Here is a 14484-nt window from a genome sequence, read left to right as displayed (position 1 = left end):
TTTGTAGACGGAAGAACACCTGAAGTGTCCAGGTTTCTTTCCATTGGAAGAAAAGGACATTGTTCTTGCTCGTTGGCTAGTTAATAATGCGATACGCGGAAAATTATGTTCCGACTTGCATACGTTAAGGTAACATTTGCGAAGCAATCGTTGAAGAATACCGCCTCAAATGAAATGTCGCGTATGTAAATGTCGCTTGCAAATTAGCTCTGTTCCTTTATGGATACTTCAAACCTACTGTACATAAGATTTCAATACGATACTGTTAAATAGGATGAATTATACCTCTATTAAAGAATTTTTTGATATCAGTTAAAACAAACATTATTATTTTGTTTATATTTTAATTCTACATTTTTTTTTTATAACTCAAGATTATAACCTTTTTTAAACTTGTGTGCTTCTATTCACCTGCCATTGAAATAGAAAAAAATAATCAATGAATTTATCAAAAGTATTACATGTCCTACAAATTATGGTGATCGTTACGATTAATAATCTGTACGGTTCGAGTTTTTAAATTTCTCAATTCATAAATTTATCTATTTTCAATTAGCTATCAATCAGTATCGATAAGCTGATTATATCAAGTCTTAAACGAAGTTAACTGGAAAATCTATTTCCCATCTAGAAGGACTTATTAAAAAATATAAACTGTTTATATTTAATTGGTAAACTTTTACAACGACTTCGTATAGAATTAGAATAATTAAAAGGATCTGCTAGAATGCATTCATCTAGAACCGGTTGATTACTTTTCCCTGTTCCATCGCGTTCGATGCAAGTTGAATTTAAAACAATCCTTGCACCGCGAAACAATTAATCACCATGCCACCCTCGAACGTTGCTTTACTTTCTAGCTGAGGAATGGAAAAATTTTTTTCCGACTATCCTTTCGAACGAGAAGATAACGTCGTATCTTCATTTAGCGTGGGAAATGGATAATATTTATTAAATATAAAAATACCAAATGTTTATTTCGGGTACCTGATAAGGTCGGAAATTATTTCGGTCGATTCAAGATTTTCGATATTTAGAGAACTGTGTTTCGAGACAAATTTTGTTTGTGAAACTATCGTGAAGGTACCAAATTTTACCCCATGTATGTACTGTAAATCCTGTGTCGTCCAAATGGCAACCATCTCTGCGTGCTTCCATTACAGATTTCAATATACGATCACTAGATCGACGACCAATTCAATTATCAATGATCCGCTTTTTACTGACAGTTCTCTTTCATTCCCAGTTTACGTGTTCAATTTCCATAGCTGGTACAACTTTGCTGGGTAAACCCTTCGAGTTCCGTGAACAACTTCCGAGAAATAGTCTGAATCGAAAAATTCTAGGGATTCGTTTGTATTGGCGGATTTGTTAAACTCAATTTATAGAAAGTCGGTAAAGCGAGCTGAGATATCGAACAGCTTTCGATTTGATTGTACTGAATATCTGGGTTGTTGGCGGGATTGTGGCAGAAATGTTATGGGGTTAAGATGAATTAATAAACGTCGCGTGCTGTCGAATCAAAGTACCAAATTGGTTGATCTATCCTCGCTGTTCTGTAACAAGCTCACATCAAATCAAACACTCAAATTCTCCAATATCTTCATTTCTCTTTCTTGAAATTTATGACGAATTGGGGATTTCATGAAATTAACCATCGTAGCAGGTGATGTACACAATGCTGGATTAAGGGAAGGGGGCTACAGCTCAAGGCCCCCTTCTAACCCTTCCATTTATTATTTCAAAAAATATTGAATAAATTGTTCTTTACCATTGCCCTTTTTCTTTACGATTAAATGTTATTTATTTTTATTCAGAATAAATTTCAATTTTTGAATCAACCCCCTAAGGGTTGGTAGCCTCGCAGCTCAGAAATCTTAATCCAGTCCTGAATGTACAAGTAGCTAGTCCACTGCTAATTGTAAGATTTAATTATTTATCATCCTGACTGCTACAGTGAAAATGGCCATGGGAGTATGGCACAATTTAAGGAGAATTATTCAGTCTACTGCCAGAATGAAACTGGCCATGTGTGTAAAATAAATTAGTAATGTAAATATGCAGTTGTTTAAGGTTGTAGCTCAAGTATTAAATATAAATATATAAATTTTCTTCATTTTTTGTTCGTTTCATTATTCAATTACGTTACATTTATGAAAGTCATTGTCCTCATATTATATTTACTAATTTATTTTCATTAAAATTGTGAGATCTTAAATGGAGAAGCAAATTTTTCTGTTTAAATTTCACCCCTTCCTGATCAATTACACCCACTCTAGGAATTAAGCAACAAATTGCCATAAAGTCACGGTTTAAAACTGGTTAACCTGCTATCAAAGACCATATCTTCAGTGATTTTACGACAGGAATTAAAAACTTTTACGATACGCTTTTATTCCTGTTAGTCGTAAAAGCGTACGACAGGCAGCACTTTCTTCCGAAAACAGCAACAAACGGAATACTTTTCACAAAATTAAACACTATAGAATGATGGTTGTTTATTCAGCTGTTAGTCCCTTCTTCAGCCATAATTCACAATAATCCCGCAAATTTATTAATTAAGACTCCTGGCAGCCTTGTCCCCGTTTCCCGAAGATCAGACGCAAAGCTTGGACCAGCAATTCTCACGCTACTACTGACAACCCCTATGCAAGCAATCAGTAAATATTTGATACGCAATCCTAATTCTGAATTTGCGGACCCGAATAGCTAAGAGTTGTGTACACGAACCGTACACTATTTGTCGGTATTATACATTATTAGTCAAAAGTATGCGACTTTCTTATTATCATCTGAAAGATACATTCTTGCTTATCCTATTAACATGAATTGTTCGGTGTATAAATTAATTCGAAGAGTCATAATAAAACCAATTATAGAAATAATCGTAATCATTTTTAAACTTTCGCGCCATTTTTGAAGGAAAACCAATTAATAACCTTTCGATTGTTACAAATTTATATGTAACTCCTTTAAAAATTCTTCTATTTTTACCAGCAGATTTTTGTTCAATTCGTCAGAAATCGCTCGTGTATGTGCCCGATGACCCAAATTCATTAATCGATTACTATGTAGAAACGTTTTACGAGATTTTTGCAGTGCCACGACTGTGACATTTACACGTGCCCATAAACTAACTCTGTGACATTTCAAATTTATGGTTAATGTTTGTGAAAAATACCCGGTATCAATTTAATGATAGTTTTATAAATTATTCAGTGTTCAAGCATTTCCCAATAGGGTGTTATAAACGTTAGGTGGTTTTTGCACGATTCAACCGATCGAGAAGTAATCAAAATTGCTTTTCATTAACTTATGGCTTTTAAGCGCGATTAGGAAGAGATTAAAGCTGAGTGCAAACCACAAATTATACGCGGACAGCTTTCTAATAAAGATAAACAAAAGAAAATAATGAGGATCCTGTTTGGAAACGTAGTAACCTGTTCTAAGGTAATTATTCTCGTATAGTATCTCAATTTTCTCGGTAAAAATTGCCTTGTTACGTTCACATATTACTTGCCCGAACCCTATTATCCCAGTTTCCATCTTATTCAATTCTTCAAGCTTATCCTGTAGATTTTATAAGCTACAATCACCGGTAACAACCGTGAGAAACGACAATATAATCAGTGCCAAATGATAAAGAAAATTAACTCGGTCATTGTTGAACTACTATGTACAAATATTTTCTTTCATATCTAATGGTGATGAATAAATATGACACGTGTTTGCTTTCTAAAGAGCTTCGGATCAATATATGCTACGGTTGACGTGTAAGCAAAATCAATTTAATGATTCGATAAAAATGTCATACATTATAGTTGTTTTTGAAAGTGGTATAAGTCCATTTATTCATACATTGAGATATTTAAGGGTTTGCAAGCTTATCAACGCTCTGCCCCCAAATGTTTAATATTGATATCATCAAAATTAGGATTCTAAGAATTCCCGTTTTCCCTGTATCGCCATTTTCCGCAGGAAAGCCTGATTTCATCGCGATTGTACCGTAGCTTGATAAATACTGATTTTATAATTACAATTTAAAATTAATTTCGAATAATTGAATACTCAGGGTGTTTCGCATAATGAAAGTAATGAATAATATCGTAATTGCCGGTAACAGCAAGCAAGAGGTCAATTATTATTAAAGCTCCAATCAAACTTTCCGTGCTCAATTATTCGATTACCCTATCTGGGAACATAAGGTGATCAAGGTAATTTCGTACGGTGCCTTAACGAAGCAATAGTTTCTCGTCTCGTGACGAATTATTAAGTGGCCGGATGTATCTAGCGTTGATCGAATCATGTTTTAAGAACACGGCTGTATGGCACAGTTCTTTGACGATCGGTAAGACACCAAGTCTTCTCGATAATGAAATTTTCATGGGTTCGAGCTGGTTCAAGTGCAGGTTGATGTTCGAACCTGTTACGAACTACGGGCAAAGTGTAATGCAGTTACAAAGTTGGAATTTGGCCATTGACGAGAATTTGGAACGATGAAATCAGAGACACTTCGAACCAGTGAACAATCGGTAATGTAAGCTGGTTGCAAGAAGCCCGATGTCAAGAATTTTGTAATTTATTTATTTATTTGTTCACTTGTATTACATGAATAGGGCCACGCCTAGACATTGACGTAATTGGACAGCGCCCAGGGTGAGCCCGACTCCTTCAAAAATATGGATAATTCTCTCACTATTCTAAAATCCTAGGATTTTGAGATTTCACGATTCTAAGCTCCTGGAATTTTAAAATTCAAAAATTGTAGGATTCAAAGTTCTACAATTTTTTTAATTTTAGGATTTTGAGATTTTAAAACTCAAAAATTCTAAGATCTCGAATACTAGTATTATAGAATACGAATTTGAAATTTGGGCACTATAAGCGACAAATTTATAAATTGGTATTTACAGTTTTGAAGATAAATAGCAAAATATTGAGAAGCTTTCTATTTTTAAATTAATTATAATTTTAATGAGGCCTTTGTAAAGAAACCACTATAATCGAGGTCTGTTGAGAACTTTTGTGCCGGATGCAAAAGACAAAGAATTATTATCCCAGTGATAATCAGTGCAAGTAGATTAGTCTTCTTTCAAGTGGAACGTCAATAGCATTTTTCATCCGCGATATTTAAATTGCAGTTTAATTAGCCAAGATGCAATGTCGATAAACTTGCACATTAAGTTACACTTAACCTGCGTTAATTAATTAAAATCTTGATTAATTAAAATCTCTGTTCTCATACACGGGTCATTTAATCAAAACACGAAGAATCTTTGATAATTTTTGCAAGGCCGACGTTTCTTTCGAATCAATGAATACTTGTCTTTCGATTCAGATTATTATCAGTTGTTCTGACCTTTTCAAGAACTTTCAAACACGCACAGAATAACTCGAAAAGACTTTTTAGTCGCTTCTTCCAGAGAACGGAAGTGAAGGAAAGACTTAATTATACCAAGAAAAAGTACTCGTTATTGACATTTGTCTGGTGTGTAACGAACCGTTCAAAAGAAACTTTATAAATTTCTCTCTTACGATGTCAAGATCATCGATCGGAAACTTTTTATTCTGGATTTGATCATCTCCGGAGAGATTGCGTTGTTCGGTAACTGTTTCAATAGATTTTCCAACGACTTATTCTTCTTTCCCACGAAACGTCTCAAGCCGTTCTTTTTTTGCTACGAGATTTCCCGAATCAAATCACAAGAATTTTCCACTGAAATCCCTTTAATCTTCGTGTAATAATCATGATTAAAATAAAGAGGTTGAATCGAATAGATTATGTAAATTTAAGAAAGTGCATTTTGAATAAATTGGAAGCAGCGCATTGTGTGTTTTCTCATTGTACTCCATTGCTGAGTTACAATAGTATTTTCTTTTAATATAATACCGGTGATATAATTATAACGCGTTCGTGAATAGAACGCAACAATGCACCTTTATGCTGTGAACTACATTGAACAGTATCTTTTCTTTGAATCGTTTAAAAGAAAGACTGGTTGGTACATAATTTTCTGAGATAACTGCTGCGACATTTGTATAAAGTTTCAAGCGTTTTGTAATCAAATGGAGTGGAAATTTGTTTTATTGTTTTAAGCAATGATTAGCTCACTGAAATATTAGATGTACAATTTAATTTGGTGCCTTTAGTAATAGTAGGCCTTCTTAATTACAAAGTGGTGCAAGAATATGATAATAATAATAACAATTATTTCAATAACTGGAATTACCTACTATGATTTTTAAAAAATAAATCTTTAATTAAAAAAGGCCCAGATATCATTTTTACACCAAATATGAATGTACTCTATTAATTCTCGGACGACGGACCATGGAGAGAATCACAATTCTAATTTCACTAAGTATTTTATATTATTTTCATTTTATATTCAAATCGTTCACTATTTGAACTCCTGAATTACCAAGGAGATTGCTGGCTCACTGTATGGAAATCTTTTTGGAAATCAAAATCCTCGTCACTTTTATAGCTCGTAAAATCGGGCCAGTGTGCAAGAGGGGCCACGTGATCGTGTGAAGTAATCAAATTGATGTGGACAGGGCTAGCCATGGCCGAATTTGATTCGATAGGATCTGTTCGTGGCAGAAGGTACTCGAAGTGACGTTGAAGGACTGGCACTGATCGAAATGCCTTGTTCTCAGGAATAGTTGGTGTAACAGCCCGCCATTTCACTAAAAGTTGATGCACCATCAACGTTTCTCTATTTTTGGTGGCCCCCATTTTCTGAAATGTGAAATGCAATATTATTTATAGACGATTTATATACGTATTTCCATACGACAGGAAAATCTACAGGGGTGGTCGGAAGACGGGAAGGGGCATCACCAATATTTCTGGAGAATCCAATCATGCTCGATACTATACACCTAATAGCTACATATAAAATGCATTAAATATTTACTTTCAACATATATTTTTTGCGTGAAACTTAGGTTCTAGCATCAGTTAATTCTTTATATAAAAGAATAAAGCAATACTCTATCAACATGAAAAACCTGAAGAGCTAACGGGTTAGTATCGCTAAAAGAAACAAAAAAAAATAAATGCAGACGGTAATACCTATAAATTATACTTTCCTTCGTTATCAAAGAAGGAAAAATACATGAAAAAACAGAGAAGGTGATCGAAACGTGTTCGAAAGCTTTGATCAGTCCACAGTAAATATGTTCGTAAACCTCGAAAAACATTGTTCGAGATCCTCGAGTCGCCTTTGGAAACCAATGAAACAACCTTGTTGCCGCGAAACACACTCAATCGACTTTTCCCAGAATCACACGAATGCGTTTTACGCAGTGAACACTTGTACGATGCAATTTTCATCTATAAACAGCTTTCCTTGAAATGTCATTGGTCCCGTTAATTTTATCCAAAACGATTTATCCCCTCGCTACTTGTTATCACCGATAACGAGCACTCGAAATTATGATCGATCGAAGATAATCGCGTTCCATTGTTGCTCTTGCTTCGAGCTACGAAAAGCCCTATTTTCTGGAAGCTCTCTTTACTCGTCCACCCTCTTCGATTTAATCGCGAAGAAACCCGAAGAAAACGGAAGCTCGACTTTTTGTTCGCACCTGCGAACCGACGGTTATCGATCAGATTAATTGTGGAGGTTAAAACGAAGGGCCAACAATTCTGATTAAGGATTACTATAAATGAAACTTCCAATTTGTCGAAAGATAAATTGGTATTGTGCCTTTCTGTAGTTTTAAAAATATTTTGGATCACTTTTTGACTTTTTTTGTTTATACTTTTAATGATGGGTGATGAAATTATGTAGTTTGCCGTTTTGGTAATGCCAGATCAAAAAGGAGTCTAAATGGATTATAGGTCCGGATCCCACCTTCCAGGGGAGGAATTATTTTTCTTCACGATTAAATCTAAAATAAATTTCAAACTTTATCAGCCAAGGGAATCTCTGAAGATTTGAAAGCCCCGCACCCAAAAATCTTAATCCGCTCCTGGATTTTGATGATACCATATTTTCTAATGACATTACAAATTTAATATATAGTAATCCAATAAATGAAAGAAATTTAAAAAAATTCCAAGTGGCATTGATGTTACATTAATTTTGTAATCTAAACATTTCAGTCATTTTCAAACTTTTTCATGCCTACAACGTCACCATAAAAAAAATATATCCTACTATGAAAAATTATTGCTTATCATAAAAAGTTAGAGAAAATTTTTTACGTGCTATAACAGGGTTGATGGTGTTTGTTGATGGAAATTCGTCGAGATCAAATTATTCCATCTATTTCATTATAACAGGTAAATTCCACAGTTGTCCCCTGTGCGCGAATTGGCTGGCATGTATTATTTAAGCACGTGTATAAGTGTGCGACTCTCGTAACTGGGATTGCAGCTTGATTCATGGACTTCGTTAGGCGAACAAAGCCATTGCATTTCTTGTTTGTCAAGCCATTTCCTTTTCAGAGATCCACTCAAGTGTTACCTCTGTCCCTTGCGAGCTCGTACCGTGTCCCAGAAATACTTTTGTTACGTGGATGTAATAGAACTCATTAATTAGGGGGTGGAACTTAAAATTGCCAAACAATTTCCCATTGCTGGAAATTAACTTCTACAATCGGCGATATTTATCTTAAATGCAATATAATCGAATAACTAAAGAAATCAAACAAAAATCTAATTTTATGGAAGACATATTTACATTGGCATGAGTAGATAGGGGCCTGGATGGGGCTGACATCTTTAAAAATTTGCTCTGGCCCCTTCCAAATAATGTGAACCTTCATTTTATATTTCAAAGTCGGAAATTCCAAAATTTCAAAATTTCGGATTTCCTACATCTCAGAACTTAAAAATTCCAAAGTATTGAGATCTACAATTCAAAAATTTCAGATTTCTTACAATCCCCAAATTTCAAGATCCTTTAGAAAAATTTGAAAATTCCAGATTCCCATAATTTGAAAATTTCCAAGGGACTTGCTCCACCCCGAAAAAAAAATCGAAGTTACGCCGATGCATATTCATTTAAAAGATGTCTAATTAGAATTTAATAAAGGAACTTTTGAAAACAGGAATGGGTCAAAGCTTCTTTAAATGCGAATTTCCATTCTCTTTTATTGACACCTTGATTGAAATTAGCACCCTGGAAATCAACTGATAAGTAATTTTCCAATGCTTCGTACGATACACGTATTACCGAGTTGACACGTCAACCTTTATACGTTTTAAGAGCAAAATAATTCAACCATTTTATCAAGTATAATGCATCCGGGAAACGGTCTCTCGTTGCAGATTGTTAATTAAAAGTTCAAAAGCCGGGGGAACAGTAGCGAGGGACATATAATTGTTCGCGATTTTTTGTCGTCGCAATCGAAAGCTTGGAAATAAACACATTCATTTGTATGTCCTTTTTATACAAACAAAAAGAATTCGGCACACCCTTTGTGTGTCGACGTCTGCATATACTGATTGATGTCAAAAACCTTTTTAATAAAAATTTATTTTCTGCTATACACTAGCAATATTATTTAAAATAATTGTTTTCTTTTAATTATTCAGATAAAGAAATAACACAATTTTTAATTACTAAATACTATAAAATTTAATATTTCTGTGAATTGTATCCTTAGCTATTGGAACTATCAATATAAAATGTATTTTGCACAGAGATTTTCACAGACGGAAGACCTTTCGGGGTGATATAAATTCGATTAAACTTTATAGAGGAAAGGAACGCGACGATTTTATTGTTCGACGAAATGAGAGGATCTGCTAAGCCAGAGTTTAATTTTGCATTTAAACGTCCGGGTCGATTCGATGAAAACGCTTTGAAATTGACGTGAATCGACTTAACCATTTTACTCGAGAAGTCGATATCATCACTTTTGAATCGGGCTTCTTAAACGGGAAATTTCAAGCGTTATCCCTCGAATGTAAAAGACTTCATTTAAGAGAATCATAACGAATCGGTTATTTAAGAATGAGGGTAATTTATGCGGAGTCGTTCTCGAGTTATCAAATGCAAAACTCGTTGTGTCAAACTAGGAGCCGTTCAATTCAATAAATAAACGAGTTTCAAACTTGTTACTTGTAGTGAAGAAGTGTATCAAACGATATGGAACAATAGCTATCGATATAATCTATTTCAATAAATATAGATTACCCTATATAATCTGTATCAATATGGAACAATAGCTATCAGTATTTTAATATATTAAGATAACAATTTATATGACATAAATAAATGTATTTAAAATAAATTTAATACTGGCACGATATTAATATGATATGACAAAAAAATTTTTAATTTTAAACAAATATGGTTTTCGCTACTGTTTCATTTACTTCCTACCGAAAAGAAGCTAACAAATTTTTAAGAATTTTATCAAAATTTCCTTAAAATTGCATTCGAAAAATGCTTCGCAATTTCAAGACAGCCTACCATCGATGACTGAAGCTTTCAAAGGAGGGAACAAGGCGGAAGGGTTGAAAAGTAAATCAGCGATGGCGTAGTGAACGACGAGGCGGTAACATCGAATTTCATTGCGTTCCTTTTCCCCCTGAAATCACTTTTGCCTGAAGGTGTTTTAACAGGTTTCCGAGGGAAACTACATTTGCTCGCGAGGTCGCTTGCTTTAAGGCGGCGTAAATCGGAGAAAAGCTTCGCGTTGTCCGACCGTCGAGCCGGCAATATCGCGCGCTATGAAAATATCTGAAGCTTAAAAATCTTGTTGAGATAAACTCCTATGTTGGTAGCTGGCGAACTGCACAGAAGGGAATCCTGGTTAAATCAAGGACTGCTTTATCGTGTATCCTGATTTCTCCTACATTCTCCTGTTGTCAAGATTCATTTTTGTTATCCCTCCGCTTGAATTCAGATGCGATGATAATATTTATAAAAACTGATTTTCAGAATTTTTTTTCGAACAATTTGGTAAGGTGTATAAATGGATATAGTTTGAAAAATTGTTTAAAATGTATAAATACCTTTATATTTATATTTATATTTATTTATATTTTTGTATTTAATGTAATACAAATTGGATAGAAGGTGAGGAAAGGCGTTTTGAATTTACGACAGAAATTTGATATGTTATCTCAAAGTTTCACCAGGGTATAGTGTGTTAAAAGAATCTTTCGAAAATAACGTTTCCAACGAGCGTGTCGTAAAGCCAGCAGAAATTCTGACTTAACGAACGCTTTGCCTGCGAATATTAATAATCTTGTTGGCTCTAACATGTTCAAGATACGCTTTCATTCGACTTTAAATTATTTTAGATACTCAGGTGAAACGAGGTGCACGAGTATGCGTATAGGTAAAGGTTGTATATTGCTTTTGCGATCATATAGTATATCGCAAGCTTGGTGAAGAAATGATTAGATTAATGAAAATATTAAATGAATAGTTCCAAATTATAAAAAGAAAATATAATATAAAACAGTAGCAAAGAGACTAACGTCAAATGTCTTGCTTTTGTATCAACCCTCGGATGTGTATTTTTTTAAATATAAATAAGTTTTTTATTTTATAGGATATTTTAACTTTTCGTCTTACAATTCGTGTACAAAATAACGGATAAGCAATGCTATTAATGAGGGTAGAGCTTGAGGTAAGATCGAATAGAGACAAGAAGCGAAAAGCGCTTCGTCGTTATTGCGGTCGTAAAAGAGGGTGTAAATGGAAAGGTAGATCATTTGCTTTATAGCGAGCTATAGTCTGTTTCGGTTCAGTGGACTGGGTATATTTGCTATATTCCTGAAAGTAGCATATGGATCTTGCAACAATTTACGTAACATTAGTTTCATTTTATGAATGTTTATCAAATACTCGCTGGGAAACAGGAAATATTTTATTTATAAATAAAATTCTTCTAGTTCCCCTAAATGATTAAAATATTACTGAGCTATTCAAGTTTCACTTTGAAATTAACTAATAATATAATATTTTATGCAATCATAGCTAACAATATATTAATTAGTAATCATTGGTGTAATTAGAATCTTTTTAGGGTGGGCCAGGTACCTTGGGTTTATTAACAATGTCCACTGTTTAATATTTCGTATTTCGTAAGAATTTATGGGAGAATCTTAAAATTTTCTAATTTTTGAATCATGAAACCTTAGAATTGCAAAAAGATCAATTAACGACAGATTTCAACCTAGTTACACCTTTGCTAATAATAATACTTCCTTTTCATTTTCTATTCCCGTGCCTAAATAAATAAACAAAATTCTCCACTTGTTTATAAACAACTATCTTTGATCTAACTGTTGTATCACACGTAAAGAAATAAAATTCCACAGATGTTACACTCAAGTTACGTTAAAAAGTAACAAACTGACGAAAAATATTTCAACATCGACAAGATTTCTTCGTACACGAGCAATGTGATCCAGGAACCGATCGACAGACAATGGTCTAAAACTCTGTCATGCGTTCATCCTTTCGCATCCTTCCGGAGGATGGATCTCTCGCGAGACTTACACGGACTTTTCCAGATCGATGCTTCGAGATACGAGAAAACGCCAAGAGGGTGAAAGAACGTAGAAGAAAAAAGAAAAGGGCAGCATCGAGGGAAGGCGGGCGGAAGCGTGTAGCTTGCTAGTACTTTTCCAGTCGAATCGAATCACTGCACCCGTGGGAAATAAGTTTTGGACGATCATACACAGACTTGCGGCTGTTTGATCGAACAGTGTTCAAACTACTGCGACAGCCAAGCAGACAATTGACACTCCCGGTCAATTTTCTGCTCAGACTTTCCTCTTAACGAGTTTGAGTTCACTTCCTGTTTCCTTCGGAACATTGATACTAGATCAAATCCTGCCACAGGGAGGTGTTTGTATTAGAAAGTTGATCAAAATTGCATTTGAACTTCAACCCTTTCACCTCTTCCAGAAATTATAATTATAGTTTAGATATTTTTAAGAAAATTTCCTTTGAATGCCTGCCACTTTGAAAATAATGACATATTTTAAACATATATTCTGTAGTATATTCTGGTCCTAAAGTCGTAAATTGGCCAATTTCTACCATTGATTACGGCGGGCCATGGAGAAAGGCACAATTTTAATTTAACGTTGTATTTCATATTATTTTAATTTTCTAAATTTCACACCGTTCCTTTAAAAATTATTCTTCCAAAATGTGAAATTCCTTGGCTTTTAGTTAATATCCTTGTATATGTTTTGTAAGCTTGGATCACGATTAATCGAGACTTCGTATTTCAAGGGTTAATAATCAATATTTTGTTTATTTTGATCTCCTGTGAAAATAACACGAATCATTAATCGTCGACTTAAGAATTTATTCTCCATAAAAGACAAGTGTAGCTGTGTTACACGAAAACGAAAGAAACAAATTTTCACTAAAGTTTATACGATGACAGGGAACGCATAAACGTCAGGAGCAACAGTACGGTGGAACAGTTAAATCTCCGGAAGGGTCTTGTTGATTTTGTTTCCGGTATTTTAACTTGTAAGTTTATTTTCTTACCCGACAGAAAAAAGCCAGGACGCGACGTTAACTCGAATTGTTCGCTTCGTATGAACGAACTTTTCTTTCGTAAAATTTGAACAAACTTTGAAAAGATAATTTTTGTACCGAGTGATAGGACAGGAAATAGAATTATTAAAATAACGAGAAGATGAAATAAAAATATTCGACATACTATTTTCAATAAATTTCTTCTTCTCTAAACAAATCAGTAGGGCAACTAGGGGGTTAAGAATTATTAAAAAATTAGAACTATCTAGCAATTATGGTTGGTGTTAACTAAAACTTATTACTCGAGAATACATTTAAAATAGAATATTGAGAATTACAAATCAAAGATAAAAAAATTATATTTAGTGTGAATTTCTAGTTTCTCCGTTTCAATTGAATTACTTGCGTGGAAAAGGTTTAACTTTGAAAAGAAAATATTTTTCACCGTTGGACCAACTTTCGCGTTTTATCGAGTGCAAATACGAGAACCCTTTATGTCGCTTCGTCGTCATTGCACAAAGATGAAATCCATGAACGCATAAAAGCGCAAGAAGAACGAAAAGAAGCACGTTGTGGAAGTTGCACGGGATTATAAACGATCCTATCGTGGGATACGTGTATGTATAAGTACATACGAATGCATTAAGGATATCGATAGGGAAATAGGAAACATAAAAGCGGGCTTTTGTAAATAAGGGCTGGTTTTCACGTGGCTCTTCTTACAGGATATTTAAACGAAATACGCCACCGTATCGGATTCTACTTTTCGTATTCATAGTAATACCAAACAATAAGTTGAAATGAAATTCAATAACGTATCAAATTTATTTTTATTAATGGAGAGTAAAGCTGTGGGGAGTCAAAAATATTTAAATTACATTTCGAAAATTTGCTACATGAAAATTTTTTAAATTAAACAATTTATATTGATTAAAAGATTCTAATTTTTGAACGATTATCGATATTGCACACATACGTGTACTATTAGTAGGTTGTGTATCACTAATTA

At 33.9% G+C, this 14484-nt stretch overlaps 1 protein-coding gene across 6 annotated transcripts in view; it reads left to right on the top strand.

The window, feature by feature from the left end:
* Positions 1-14484, top strand: part of SLO2 (slowpoke 2) — a 141180-nt gene that overhangs the window by 74626 nt on the left and 52070 nt on the right. The window lies entirely within an intron of this gene.

The sequence above is a fragment of the Osmia lignaria genome, chromosome 10, assembly GCF_051020975.1.
Source record: "Osmia lignaria lignaria isolate PbOS001 chromosome 10, iyOsmLign1, whole genome shotgun sequence".
NCBI lineage: Eukaryota > Metazoa > Arthropoda > Insecta > Hymenoptera > Megachilidae > Osmia > Osmia lignaria.
This window is presented reverse-complemented; position numbering and strand designations above follow the sequence as displayed.